The sequence below is a fragment of the Rousettus aegyptiacus genome, unplaced genomic scaffold (assembly GCF_014176215.1).
Source record: "Rousettus aegyptiacus isolate mRouAeg1 unplaced genomic scaffold, mRouAeg1.p scaffold_m13_p_6, whole genome shotgun sequence".
Classification (NCBI taxonomy): domain Eukaryota; kingdom Metazoa; phylum Chordata; class Mammalia; order Chiroptera; family Pteropodidae; genus Rousettus; species Rousettus aegyptiacus.
Window position 1 is genome coordinate 90,178,377 of NW_023416309.1, and position 10,745 is coordinate 90,189,121.

The following is a 10,745-nucleotide window of genomic DNA, read 5'->3' on the forward strand; positions in this document are numbered from 1 at the left end:
GAAGGAGACACCGCAGAGAAATAACTACGGGGGCCGCCCTTTCTGCTCTGGCCATCTCCTCTTCTGCAACAAAAAGTCTGGCATTTCAAAAACTGCTCCCTCTACCCCCAATCAGTTGAAGCTTGGACCGGCTGGTCCTTGAAACCTATGAGATTCCATTTTCAGAGATTTGTTTAAAAAATTTTTTTTTATAAAGTTACATATATTATGGACATTTTGGAAATTTGAGATCCTACATAACCATTGTTGACGTTTGGGATATTTGTTCTCTAGTCTTTTATGTCATCTTTTTAAATATAATAATACAATTTTTTGCTCTGTTTTTTTCCTTGATAATTCGTCATCAGCATTATTCTGTGTCGTTCATACTATCTTTACAACAGTCGTTTTAAAGAGGGAATTGCGGGTTTTGGAAGGGGAGGAGAGGGAAAGGAATAACTCATCTCACAGAGCAGGGAAACAAGACTATGCAGAGGCTGTATAATGAATGAATGGTCACGTTACTTCTAAATACTGTTTCAGAAGTGCACATGATAAAAAAACAGAAAGAGTACATGTGACAAGGGCTCTCCCTCTCCTGTCCCCCTCCCTATCCTTCTCTCCCTGCCCCTCCTAAATGGACAGATGCTTTTATAAGAAGTCCTGCGGTGAAGGGAGAGGGTACTGAGATTTGGGCCAGAGAAAAGAAATATGCAACCAGGTTCTGGTTTAAGCTTAACTTGGGTGATCCCAGAATGCATAAAATTCCATAATGCACATAAAACTCATACTATTCCATCTATTTTCTAGACCAATATTATTTCCAGGGTGAAGTCTTTGACTATATAAGCAAAGGATAACGAAGTTAGGGAACCCCCAAAATGCTCTTGTGACACAAGAATCATCAAACAATGGATCACTTACGGTGGTTATAAGTGTTGACAAGTGTGGTGTAAGTGTGACAAGCTGTTAAGTGCCCAATAATCTGCATTATAATCTAGGCTTCAGCACTAGATGGTCTTTCATTAGGGCAAACACAATTTCCCTTTTTTCATTACAGTTTATAATCCTGGGAACTAAACACACACACACACCTGGAAACCAGGTTAAAGCTTATTATCTTAACAGCAAAGTTCCTCTTAAGGATTGGAATGGTCTTTAAGAAAAATACCTTACTGATTCCTTGAGCTTAGATGGGAGCTAAGAGTGTAGGGCATCAGCTAAGGTAACAAAGAATTGCTAAACTACACTGCATAGTATGAGAATTCGTTTTGCTCCTAGGAAGAAAGAATAGAGATAGATGAAAAGAGTAGGGGCTGTGCAGAGAGAAAGGCCAGCCAAAGAATCAAGGCTGAGGAGCCCGTGGAAATTTCTTTTATAGGAAAATGGCTACAGAACATTTCTTAAAAGGCGATGCTTATGCTCCAATTTGAACTTGCTCGCATTTCTGTGAGGTAAACCTGTCCTCTTAGGGGCAGATCCAAAATATAATAGGGCTTTAGGAGAGGCTACAGGATTGGAAGAAAGATATTGGGAACTTATTCCAAAACTATGTTTGTAAAAATTATTTAATTTTTTCTAATTATATGTTTATTTTAGGAAGGGCTTGAAACGCTGATGGAGATGAGCTGAGGCTCGTTAGAGGCCATTGCACCGACTTCTCAGTGCAGGTGCTTGCCGGGGATCCTTGGCGTTACATGGCCGTCTTCACATCACGTTCCCTCTGCACTCCATGTGCTGTTCTGCCTGCATAGAATGTTCTCTCACATTTTTCTGCCCCTCGCACCTGGCTGGTTACTATCGAACCTGTCAGTTTACATGTCCTTTCACAAGATAGCCTTGCCCAAGACTGTAGACTAGGTTAAGATGAGGGCCTCTTAGTGGCCTCAGTTGCATCCTGTACTTCTCCTTCCTGATGTTCATAATTGTTTTAAAATAATGATCTACGAGGTTATTTATTTTAACATTATCTTCCTTGCTAACTGTGAATTCTGTGAAGTTGAAGATCAGACTGTCCTGGATGGTTGCCCAAACAGATCCTGACCCCAAAGTTGTATTTGAGAGTATCATCATCTGAGAGCCACACAGGCTTGTTGGGAAATGCTTCACCATGATATCAGAAAGCCAAGTAGGTATCATTTTGCCTTTTTCCAAGTTTGAGATAAATTATTTTTTTTATCATGTGTAGGGCCTGAGAGGCCTTAGCATATACAGGGAGCTACAAGTAAAGGAGGAATTGGTGAAGAATAAAGTATCAGGTGACTTGGTTCAATTTAGATCAGAATGCAGGATCTTGAGCTCGACTGCTGGCATGCTGGCAATTTTGAATGCATTGCAGATGACATGAATCCAGGCAAGAGAGTTGGGCAGACAATCACATGACCAGATGTGTGTGCCTCAATTTTGTTACTTTGGTGCAATGAAGGTGTCCTTCCTCTTCTTCAGGGCTAATCATCTCAGCAACTAACTACTGTGCCAAAACTTAAATAGAATGATAGCAGTCTGAGACTCATAAACAAGTCCTGGGCCAAGGAGGAGGCAAGATACAAATGTGTTTGATAAAGCTGAGTGAGGACAGGAACAAGTGAGAGTAGGAAATAAACTAGAAATCATTCTGAGGAGTGAGGGTAGCCCAGACAGAGGGATGGCAGGGATTTTGTCATGTTGATTGCCTCACTTTTGCAACTCAGGAAATTTGAGGTTGACCGTTTAAAGGTCACATTCCTAGAACAGGCTGAAAACTGCAGTTAAGTCTTAATTTGCTGTCTGGGGACAAATGACTTCGTTTTGAGCCTGTTATTTCTGTTTTTTAAACAATTCCCCCTTTTCGATCAAACTCAGCCTGACAGATGTGATCAAAAATTAAGACTTAACACCACTCTCAGCTACTACTCTGTAGTTCTTGTGGCTTTTCCTGATCCTCTGTGAGATTTCACAGGTCATGATGTTGTGTTTAATATCTGTGATATTCACAGGCTACAACTTCATTTTCATAATCCTTAAATTGATCGGCCCCATTGCTCCTTTTCTAACTAGCATTCTAGTGTTAAGGAGATCATTTATTTGGTAGTTAGCAGCTGCAAACTTTTGAAAGAATATGACTAGCCAGGAGATTATTATAACTCTAAGCATTATTATAACTCTAGTTTCCAAAACCCAAACTGATAAGAAACAACTCATTGGAGTCACCCTTTGAAGCCAAGTGGCTTGATCAATGATTTTATGTCACTGAGCTTCAACTTTCCCAGAAGTGTCAATCCAGGTACAGTAGTTGGTGTTGGCCACAGCACAGACACCTTGCTCAGCTAAAGACGATCAAGGGCTATTCTACCGTCAAGATCAACTTTGACCAGAGTCTAAGGATTTTCATCGGGCAGCTATTGCTTCCACAGCAGATTCTTACAATATCTTCAACAGTTAAGAAGAGGGTTCTGATTATGGCCTCATTTGGACTCATTCCTAACCAGGGAAGTAGGAAATTTGTTAAAGAGAATTGTGAATGCCTCCTGGTAGGTCCTTTCTAGAACAGTTAGGGGCACAGTTAGATAACCCAAGAGGTATTGGCTAAGCTGTACACCAACTATCTAATCATTCATAGGCCCAAGAATGGTAACTGCCACAAAGGTTATGGTCCAGGAATTTCACACAGTTTCTGGAACACTTATAACATGTACCTATACATATACGTATATCTATGCGTATAAAGAAGGCTTAATGTTGCTTCTCATTTGACAATGCTTCCTATGTAACTTAACATATCAGATAAGTCTAATTAATTCAACATATCCCTTTTCATACAGAGAGAGATATTTTCCTTTAGGAAACTTCAAAGTTACTTCGGGGTCAAAAAGACTTTTGTTTAAAAAAAAAAAAGAATTTTAATTTTGGGAAGTTTGTCAAAAATATTAGAAGTTTGGACACCTTTGTCAAAAATATTAAAAGTTTGGACACCTGACTAAATAGGATCAGAAATCATTATGAAATAATACTCCAAAGGCAAATACAGAAGGTTATGTAGTTCTGAGCAAAACTTAGTTCCTTTAACATTAAGAAAACTCACTTTTAAGCAATCAATGTGAAGCACAGTTGGTAAGACTCAAAATCTTTACTCTCCAGACAGAAAACTTTCCACCATATCTTATCTGGTATAGACCAATAGTCTGAGAAAACTTTGTCCTTTCAGCAGGTGGAAGAAAATCAAGTTTTAGTTTACTTAAGCATAAGTACGCTATTGATATAAAAGCTTATTTTTAAACTCATAATAACAATTCAATTTTTTAGCCAACTTCACTAAGCAAGGTAAAATTCTCTTTTCAACTTTTTATACACATTTAGTTTGTCCTTCATAACCAGAAGTTCTAGTTTAGATAAAATAATTCTCATTTCCCTTAACAAAAATGTATCCCTATACCTCATACCTTTTTTAGCCAAAAACACATCCTATTTTCCTTGCATAGAGTTATTTCCCTTATTATTTCTTGTAGCTAAATTACATATATTAATTAAAATCCTTAATTTCCTAATTTCTAGTGAAAACTAAGAAGCAATTATGAACTGGCTTATAAATTAGCATTCTGTAGCTTGGCACATTTATAAATATTTTTTCTAATTTTTGGAATTGTGTTTTCTTAAAGTAAATTTGTCAGCATGGCACAAGACATGACTTATTTGACTTTTTTTTTCTTTTTTTTGGCGAGGCAACCCTTGGTTGATCCCACAGATTGCAAGGATCTTGTCAATTTACAATCCCTTATTTTTTAATTTTTATGCATATAGTACCTGGTCTTCCTAGGTGGTCTCCCATCCAAGTACTAACCAGGCCTGACCCTGCTTAGCTTCTGAGATCAGATGGGACCCAGCTTGTTCAGGATAGCATGGCCATAAACTTATTTGACTTTTAGTTAACTTCGGTAGAAGAAAAGTATTATAGTTAACACTGCTAACCCTAAGGATGTGTCCGCTTTAATTAAACTAACAAACTTAAACTAGTTTTTATTTACTAAAGATCATCTGCGATCACATAAACTTGAAAAAAATATTTGGGTTAGTCTCTATGTTTCTAAGAGTTTTGAAATAGCATCTTTACAAACACTTGACCTTCAGCCCAGTTAAAAAGAACTCTTTTACAAATTAATCTTGACAATACCACACGGAAGTATTAAAATATCGCATATCTACAATATACATATATAGGTATGCACAGAGACATAGTTACAGATGCAGAGACATTATGGTTGTCAATATTTGTGAAGAATACATGATTTTTCATTCACTTATATTTCTTTCCCTGCCCCCCTCTTTAATTCCCCACCCACCACCTCCATCCCTGACCCACGGATGTTGCTGTCTCCTCCCAAGAAATGGATCTCTGAAGGTGGGGTGTCCCCTCCCACACACTCAAGGCCTGCACCTGTGCAGCATGTACCTGCGGCCTGGCCCATGACTCCACTTGGGGTGTGAACCTTCTGTGTGTAAAGTAGACGTGCTAACCACTACACTATGGAGCTGCCCCCTCACCTAAATTTCAAATGACCTTTCCTTTTTCTGTCTCTCTCTGATAAGAATTATCTTCCTGAAGTACATATTACACTTATATCTCAAAGTCCTAGGGGAGGAGCACAGGTTCCTCCAAGGACTGGTTTCTCAAAGCCAATTTTTATAAGCCATTTAAGATAAATAAGGAAGGTTTGAGAGTTGGTAAAAAAGATTGATGGACTTTGCATAAATTCTGGAGCCATACCTCTGGTCCTGTAAGACTAAATTTATAAAACAAAGACAGTTGTTTTTAATTCATCAAAGAATTGGGTTGCTGCCAAAATATTTCAAAGGACTGACACACCCATTCCCCCACATGGGAATGTTTTTCTTTCCCATTCAGCCTAGGTAGGGGAGAAGGCCTAAAAAATATTGTCAGGCTTTGAATACCAGCTTCCGATTGCGCCAAATTTCTGATCACAGTTACTAAATCCTTTCAAATATTTTATCAGGTTTCAGCTGGGACAAATAGTAAATATTTCTGGCAATATAAACAACTCCGTGGACCCAACAGGGTGCAAAAGTTACTAAATTTGAAATCGAGGGTCCTTATGATTGATTAAATTTAGCTTTAAATCCTAGCTCTAAAAATCATCACTCTCTCTGAATATATGTATTCAGAGACCTAGTTTCTCCCCCTGGATAATCAACAACCCCTAAGGCAAAAGAAGACAGTAGCCCAGACCTGACTAATGGTCATAAGCAGGACCTCTGGCAGGCTAAAGATAACATCTTAACCTAAGTGATGTTTGGCTCTTGAGTCCTAAGGTGGAATGACCCTCTGGCTACTTTCCTGTGAAACCTGACAGAGGGAAACCAGAACAGACCTCCTACCTGTCCTTAAAATATGAAGAAATGATTTATTACCCTTCACCTCTGACCAATCAGCTCCCAGCACGACACTGACCTCCCCCAAACCACAGTGTCTTGTGATTTTGCCCCATATAATCTGTAACCTACACACCATTGGGGAGTTCCAGCTTTTGAGCATTAGCTTCCTGTTCTCCTGGGTAGTGCCATTCATAATAAAATAGCCAATCTCTCTCCACTGCAATTTTTGGTGTTTAGTGTCTGGCTCTACTAGCACCAGGTAGAGTAACTCTTTCCGTTCAATAACATCTTCCCAAAATCCAGAGTCACTCACAAGAATAACCAAGAAAACTAACTGACAGCTCAAATGTCCCAGGCAGGAAGAAAACCAAGCCAAGTTCTTAGGGTGTAAAAAAAAAAAAAAGCAATAGTTATCTCTGGAAGAGAAAGCATCAATAACCAATAGGTCTGGATTTGGCTGCAGGTTCTGAGTGAGTTTTAAAGTAGAGTGTGTAGCTCCAATATTTACCAGAATTTTGCAAAGTTTTTTTCATTAATTTTAATTTTAATTTCCCCTTGGATGTTTAAGGGAATAATGTAGTAGTTTACCAGAAATTCCATCAACTCTAGGAGGAGCCCTTATGGGGACCTCCTCTGAAAATAGATAAGGCCATTACCTTGGCAGGCTTTTGTTTTCAGTCATGTGAAAATAATTCAGAGAGGACTACTAGATTATTCAAATTAAAGAAGAGAGGTGAACAGAAGGAGTCGTGTTAGTCTTATCTTTTGTTATGATTAATTTTTCATTAGCCTTTTGTAGTGAGTCTTCATTTTTTAAAAAAAATTTACTGTTGACACATATTAATTTCAGGTGTACAACATAGTGATTAGACATTTATATGACTTACAAAGTGATTGCCCTGATTTGTAGTGAGTCTTTCAATAAAGCTATTTTGAAATCCTGAAGTCTTTTGTATGTTTCTGTACGCCATTAAAGTAAGTATTCCACTCTGTTTGATTTGTGAGGCCTTGCTTTTAAATGCACTACTTAAATGATCTTATCTAATTGGAACGTTCTTCATAATGGCCATTATAATTGTAGGTTGATTTTAGTAAAACTTTGCTGTCTTGTTAGATATCTGCAACTTCTGGGACTGTAGTTATTTAACATAAATTCCTTGGATATGAAATATCCCACCTCTTTTAACTAAACCTTTGAGTTTCTTGGAGCTTGGGATGTGGTGCTTTAACAAACTTTCTGTGCTCGTCCTATATCCACCATTATTTGTGGCGTTTTCTTCTGAAGTTTCTATTGATTAGCCTTTATTTATACAAAAGAAGACAAGAGACGGTTTAGTGTCCTGATCCAAAGAAGGCCCTGTACTCACCACCACCAATTCCTGCGGAACCTTAGACTGGGGGAAAGGATTGCACAGCGCACCCTGACAGGTGGGAACTGCAGACCAGTTCCAAGCACAATGGAGACCTGCAGCTGCCACCAACAGTGCCCAGTGTGGAATCTGGGGAAAGATCCCAAACAAATGGAGAATCGCAGACTTAACCATCAGCAGTTCCCGGCATGGAATCCAGGAATAGAATCAAGGGCTGGGGGTTTTCACTCAAAAATTTGGCAGTAACCCAAAGATGTTACTGCACCTTGGGAATGGGGGTCTGAAAGGATAGGGGCTTGGCTCCAGGCAGAACATTTTGCCAGCTCAATTAGGCTCCAGGCAGAACCATCTACCAAATCAAGCTGACCTACCCTACAAAAAAAAGCCAATTAGTTGGGAGCTTGAATGCAACCAGGGCAGAGCTCAAACCAAGAGGAACTGACCAATGGCCCTCAGATGTAGCAAGGAAGTGAACTCAAAATGGGGTTCTCGCATGCTGTGCCCGTGTGTCCCGCTGTCCCTGAATGCCATCAGAAGTTCACCTCAGTTCCTCCACAGCCAGCAAGTCTGTGAAAAATAACAAAATTCAATCAAGTAAAGCTGAGGATCTAATTGGGTTTATTAAAGGACTCATGAATCAGGCAGCATCCCACTCAGCGACTACTGCAGTGCTACAAGAATGGAAGGTTTTTTATAGGAAGAAAGGTGAGGCAAGGGAGTCATTAACAAAAGAAAAGAAAAGATTATTTTTAGGCCAGGACATCTTTTCTTTGGGGGAAGAGAACAGGAAGGCTTTTTATCTTGCTGACTGCCTCTTTTTCCAATGGGTGTGTGGGTGGAGGGGATATGGCTAGAGAGGGCCCATGTGACAGTTTACCTTACTGGTGCTTGAACAAAACATTCCAGACTGGTTGATTAGGTATTAAATTTAGGTTTGGTATCACGGGCTTTTAGCACAGTGATGCCACTTGGTGCCTGTGGTTTTTCTCTTTAACACATATAACGTTCTACAAATGACAACATTATAGAGATGGAAAGAAAACATGGTGGGCGGCTAAAACAGAGCAACAAGAAAGAGCATTGTCGCAATGGATTTGTTCTGTATTATGACTATATCAGTGTCAATATCTTGTTTATCACTGGGGAAAATTGGAGAAAGGGTACCTGGGATCTCTCTGTATGATTTTCTACAACTGCATGTTGTTGGGTGAGGGAACTGACAAACAAAATGGATGTAGTCAGGCTCCCTCCCAGCAAGCCGTGCGGTTCCCGGGCAGCCTTAGCTACGGCATCCTATGTAACCTTAGACACAGCGTCCTATACAACCAGTAGATTGTGATCGATTACAGTACCTGGCCTTAAGCCACTATTATGCACCTTGTTATAAGAACAGCCCCGGCTGTGCAGGCTGGAGCGGGGGAGCTGGTGCGGCACCTGTGCCTTGCTGTGTCTTGCTATGCCTGAATAAAGCCATGTCACATCTGCCCACGGCTCCTTGCATATTCTTCCAGCTACCAGAACCATGTACCCCAAGCTTCAGTACCCTGAACCTGCAGAACAGTGTACATCTACGATGAACTCATATGAAAAAGTTTAATTAAAAAAAGAAAGGAAATAGAAGCATACAATAAATACTGCTCTGCTCTTTTCTTTTTCTCTTTCTCGTATATTCTAGGCACCTTTCCATAGCAGTGTATTTCAAACTACCTCAATGAAGATTTGATTGAATAAATAAATTATGATACATTCATGCAATGAAATTCTATACAGTGATTGTATGGATGTACACTAATTTATTCAATTAAATCCCTACTGATAGGCATTTTGTTTGTTTCTTGTCACTTGCTATTGCAATGTTTTAATAAACACTGATCAGGAGTCTGCACAAATGTGTTAGTTTGTCTGTAGGATAAATGCCTAGATATGGAATTGCTAGGACAGAGGGTACCTGCTTTTATAATTTAGACAAATGTTGCCATATGACCCACTAGAGGTCTCTAAAGCATCATTTGACAAAAAAAAAAAAAAAAAAAAAAAAAAACAGATCCTTTTTAGAAATTTTTACAATCATTAATATTGTAAGATACTGATAAGCACATAGAATTGTGTACCTACTACCTAGCCTTATTAAAATAATGTTAGTACTTTGGCTGTTAGATTAGAGCTGACTTAGAGTAGATCTAAGATTAGATCTTAGAAGAGATCTAACTCTTCGATTTATAGTTTGGATGAAATCTTTTGTCCTCACTGGAGGGCCCCACCTAGGGGAAATTGGTGGTATTTTACCTTCCTCTAGGGAAGGAAACTAGAATAGCCAGGTAAGCACTTAGAAACCATCCACTGCTTAGGCAACTTCCCATATTTTGGAGCAGCAGCCTTCAGACTAGGGGTAAATATATCCTGAAGAGTAATCAAACACTTTAGAAGGGTAGACTGGCATGAATGGTTTTAAGACAATCATCTCTTTTTTTCACTTGCCTTCCTAAAGCTGATTGCCTGAGCATGTGGCTGCTATTGTGTTCTCAAAAGAAACGCATCTCTTCCCCATCCCTACCCCCATCTACATAGCTTCACTGGCACCTACCTCACTGGTTTATTTGTTTCTACTGGATATTATTAAATTTAAGTTAACTTTAGGGGACAATGTATTGGATTCTACTGCAAATAATGTACATAAAAGCAATCCTTGATATGTGAAATCCAGGAATGTCCAGAACTTGAGGAAACCGCTTCAATTTATTGGGATTAATTCTACTTTTTTAGATGTTCATATGCTCTTTCAATTCAGTCAATTGTATATTTATAAAATAAACATAACTCATTTCATAACTGCACATGAACTTCATTTCTTCAGCATGCATTCCATTTTAATCCAAGCTACCTTTGTTGAGCCTGATAGAACTATGACTCTCTTCCATTCTTTCCTCCAGATCTTCCTACCTGTGCATATACTGGATGTCCACTCCTTTTAATCATTAAGCCCTTAGAACATTAGGTTCTGGTCAGCATCAAATTCATTTAAGAATAAAG

The 10,745-nt window shown here is 39.0% G+C and overlaps 1 pseudogene; it reads right to left on the reverse strand.

Annotated features, from left to right (window-relative positions):
* Positions 1-4,746: 4,746 nt before the first annotated feature.
* On the reverse strand, positions 4,747-4,865 carry LOC118604554 (annotated as a pseudogene).
* Positions 4,866-10,745: the final 5,880 nt, after the last annotated feature.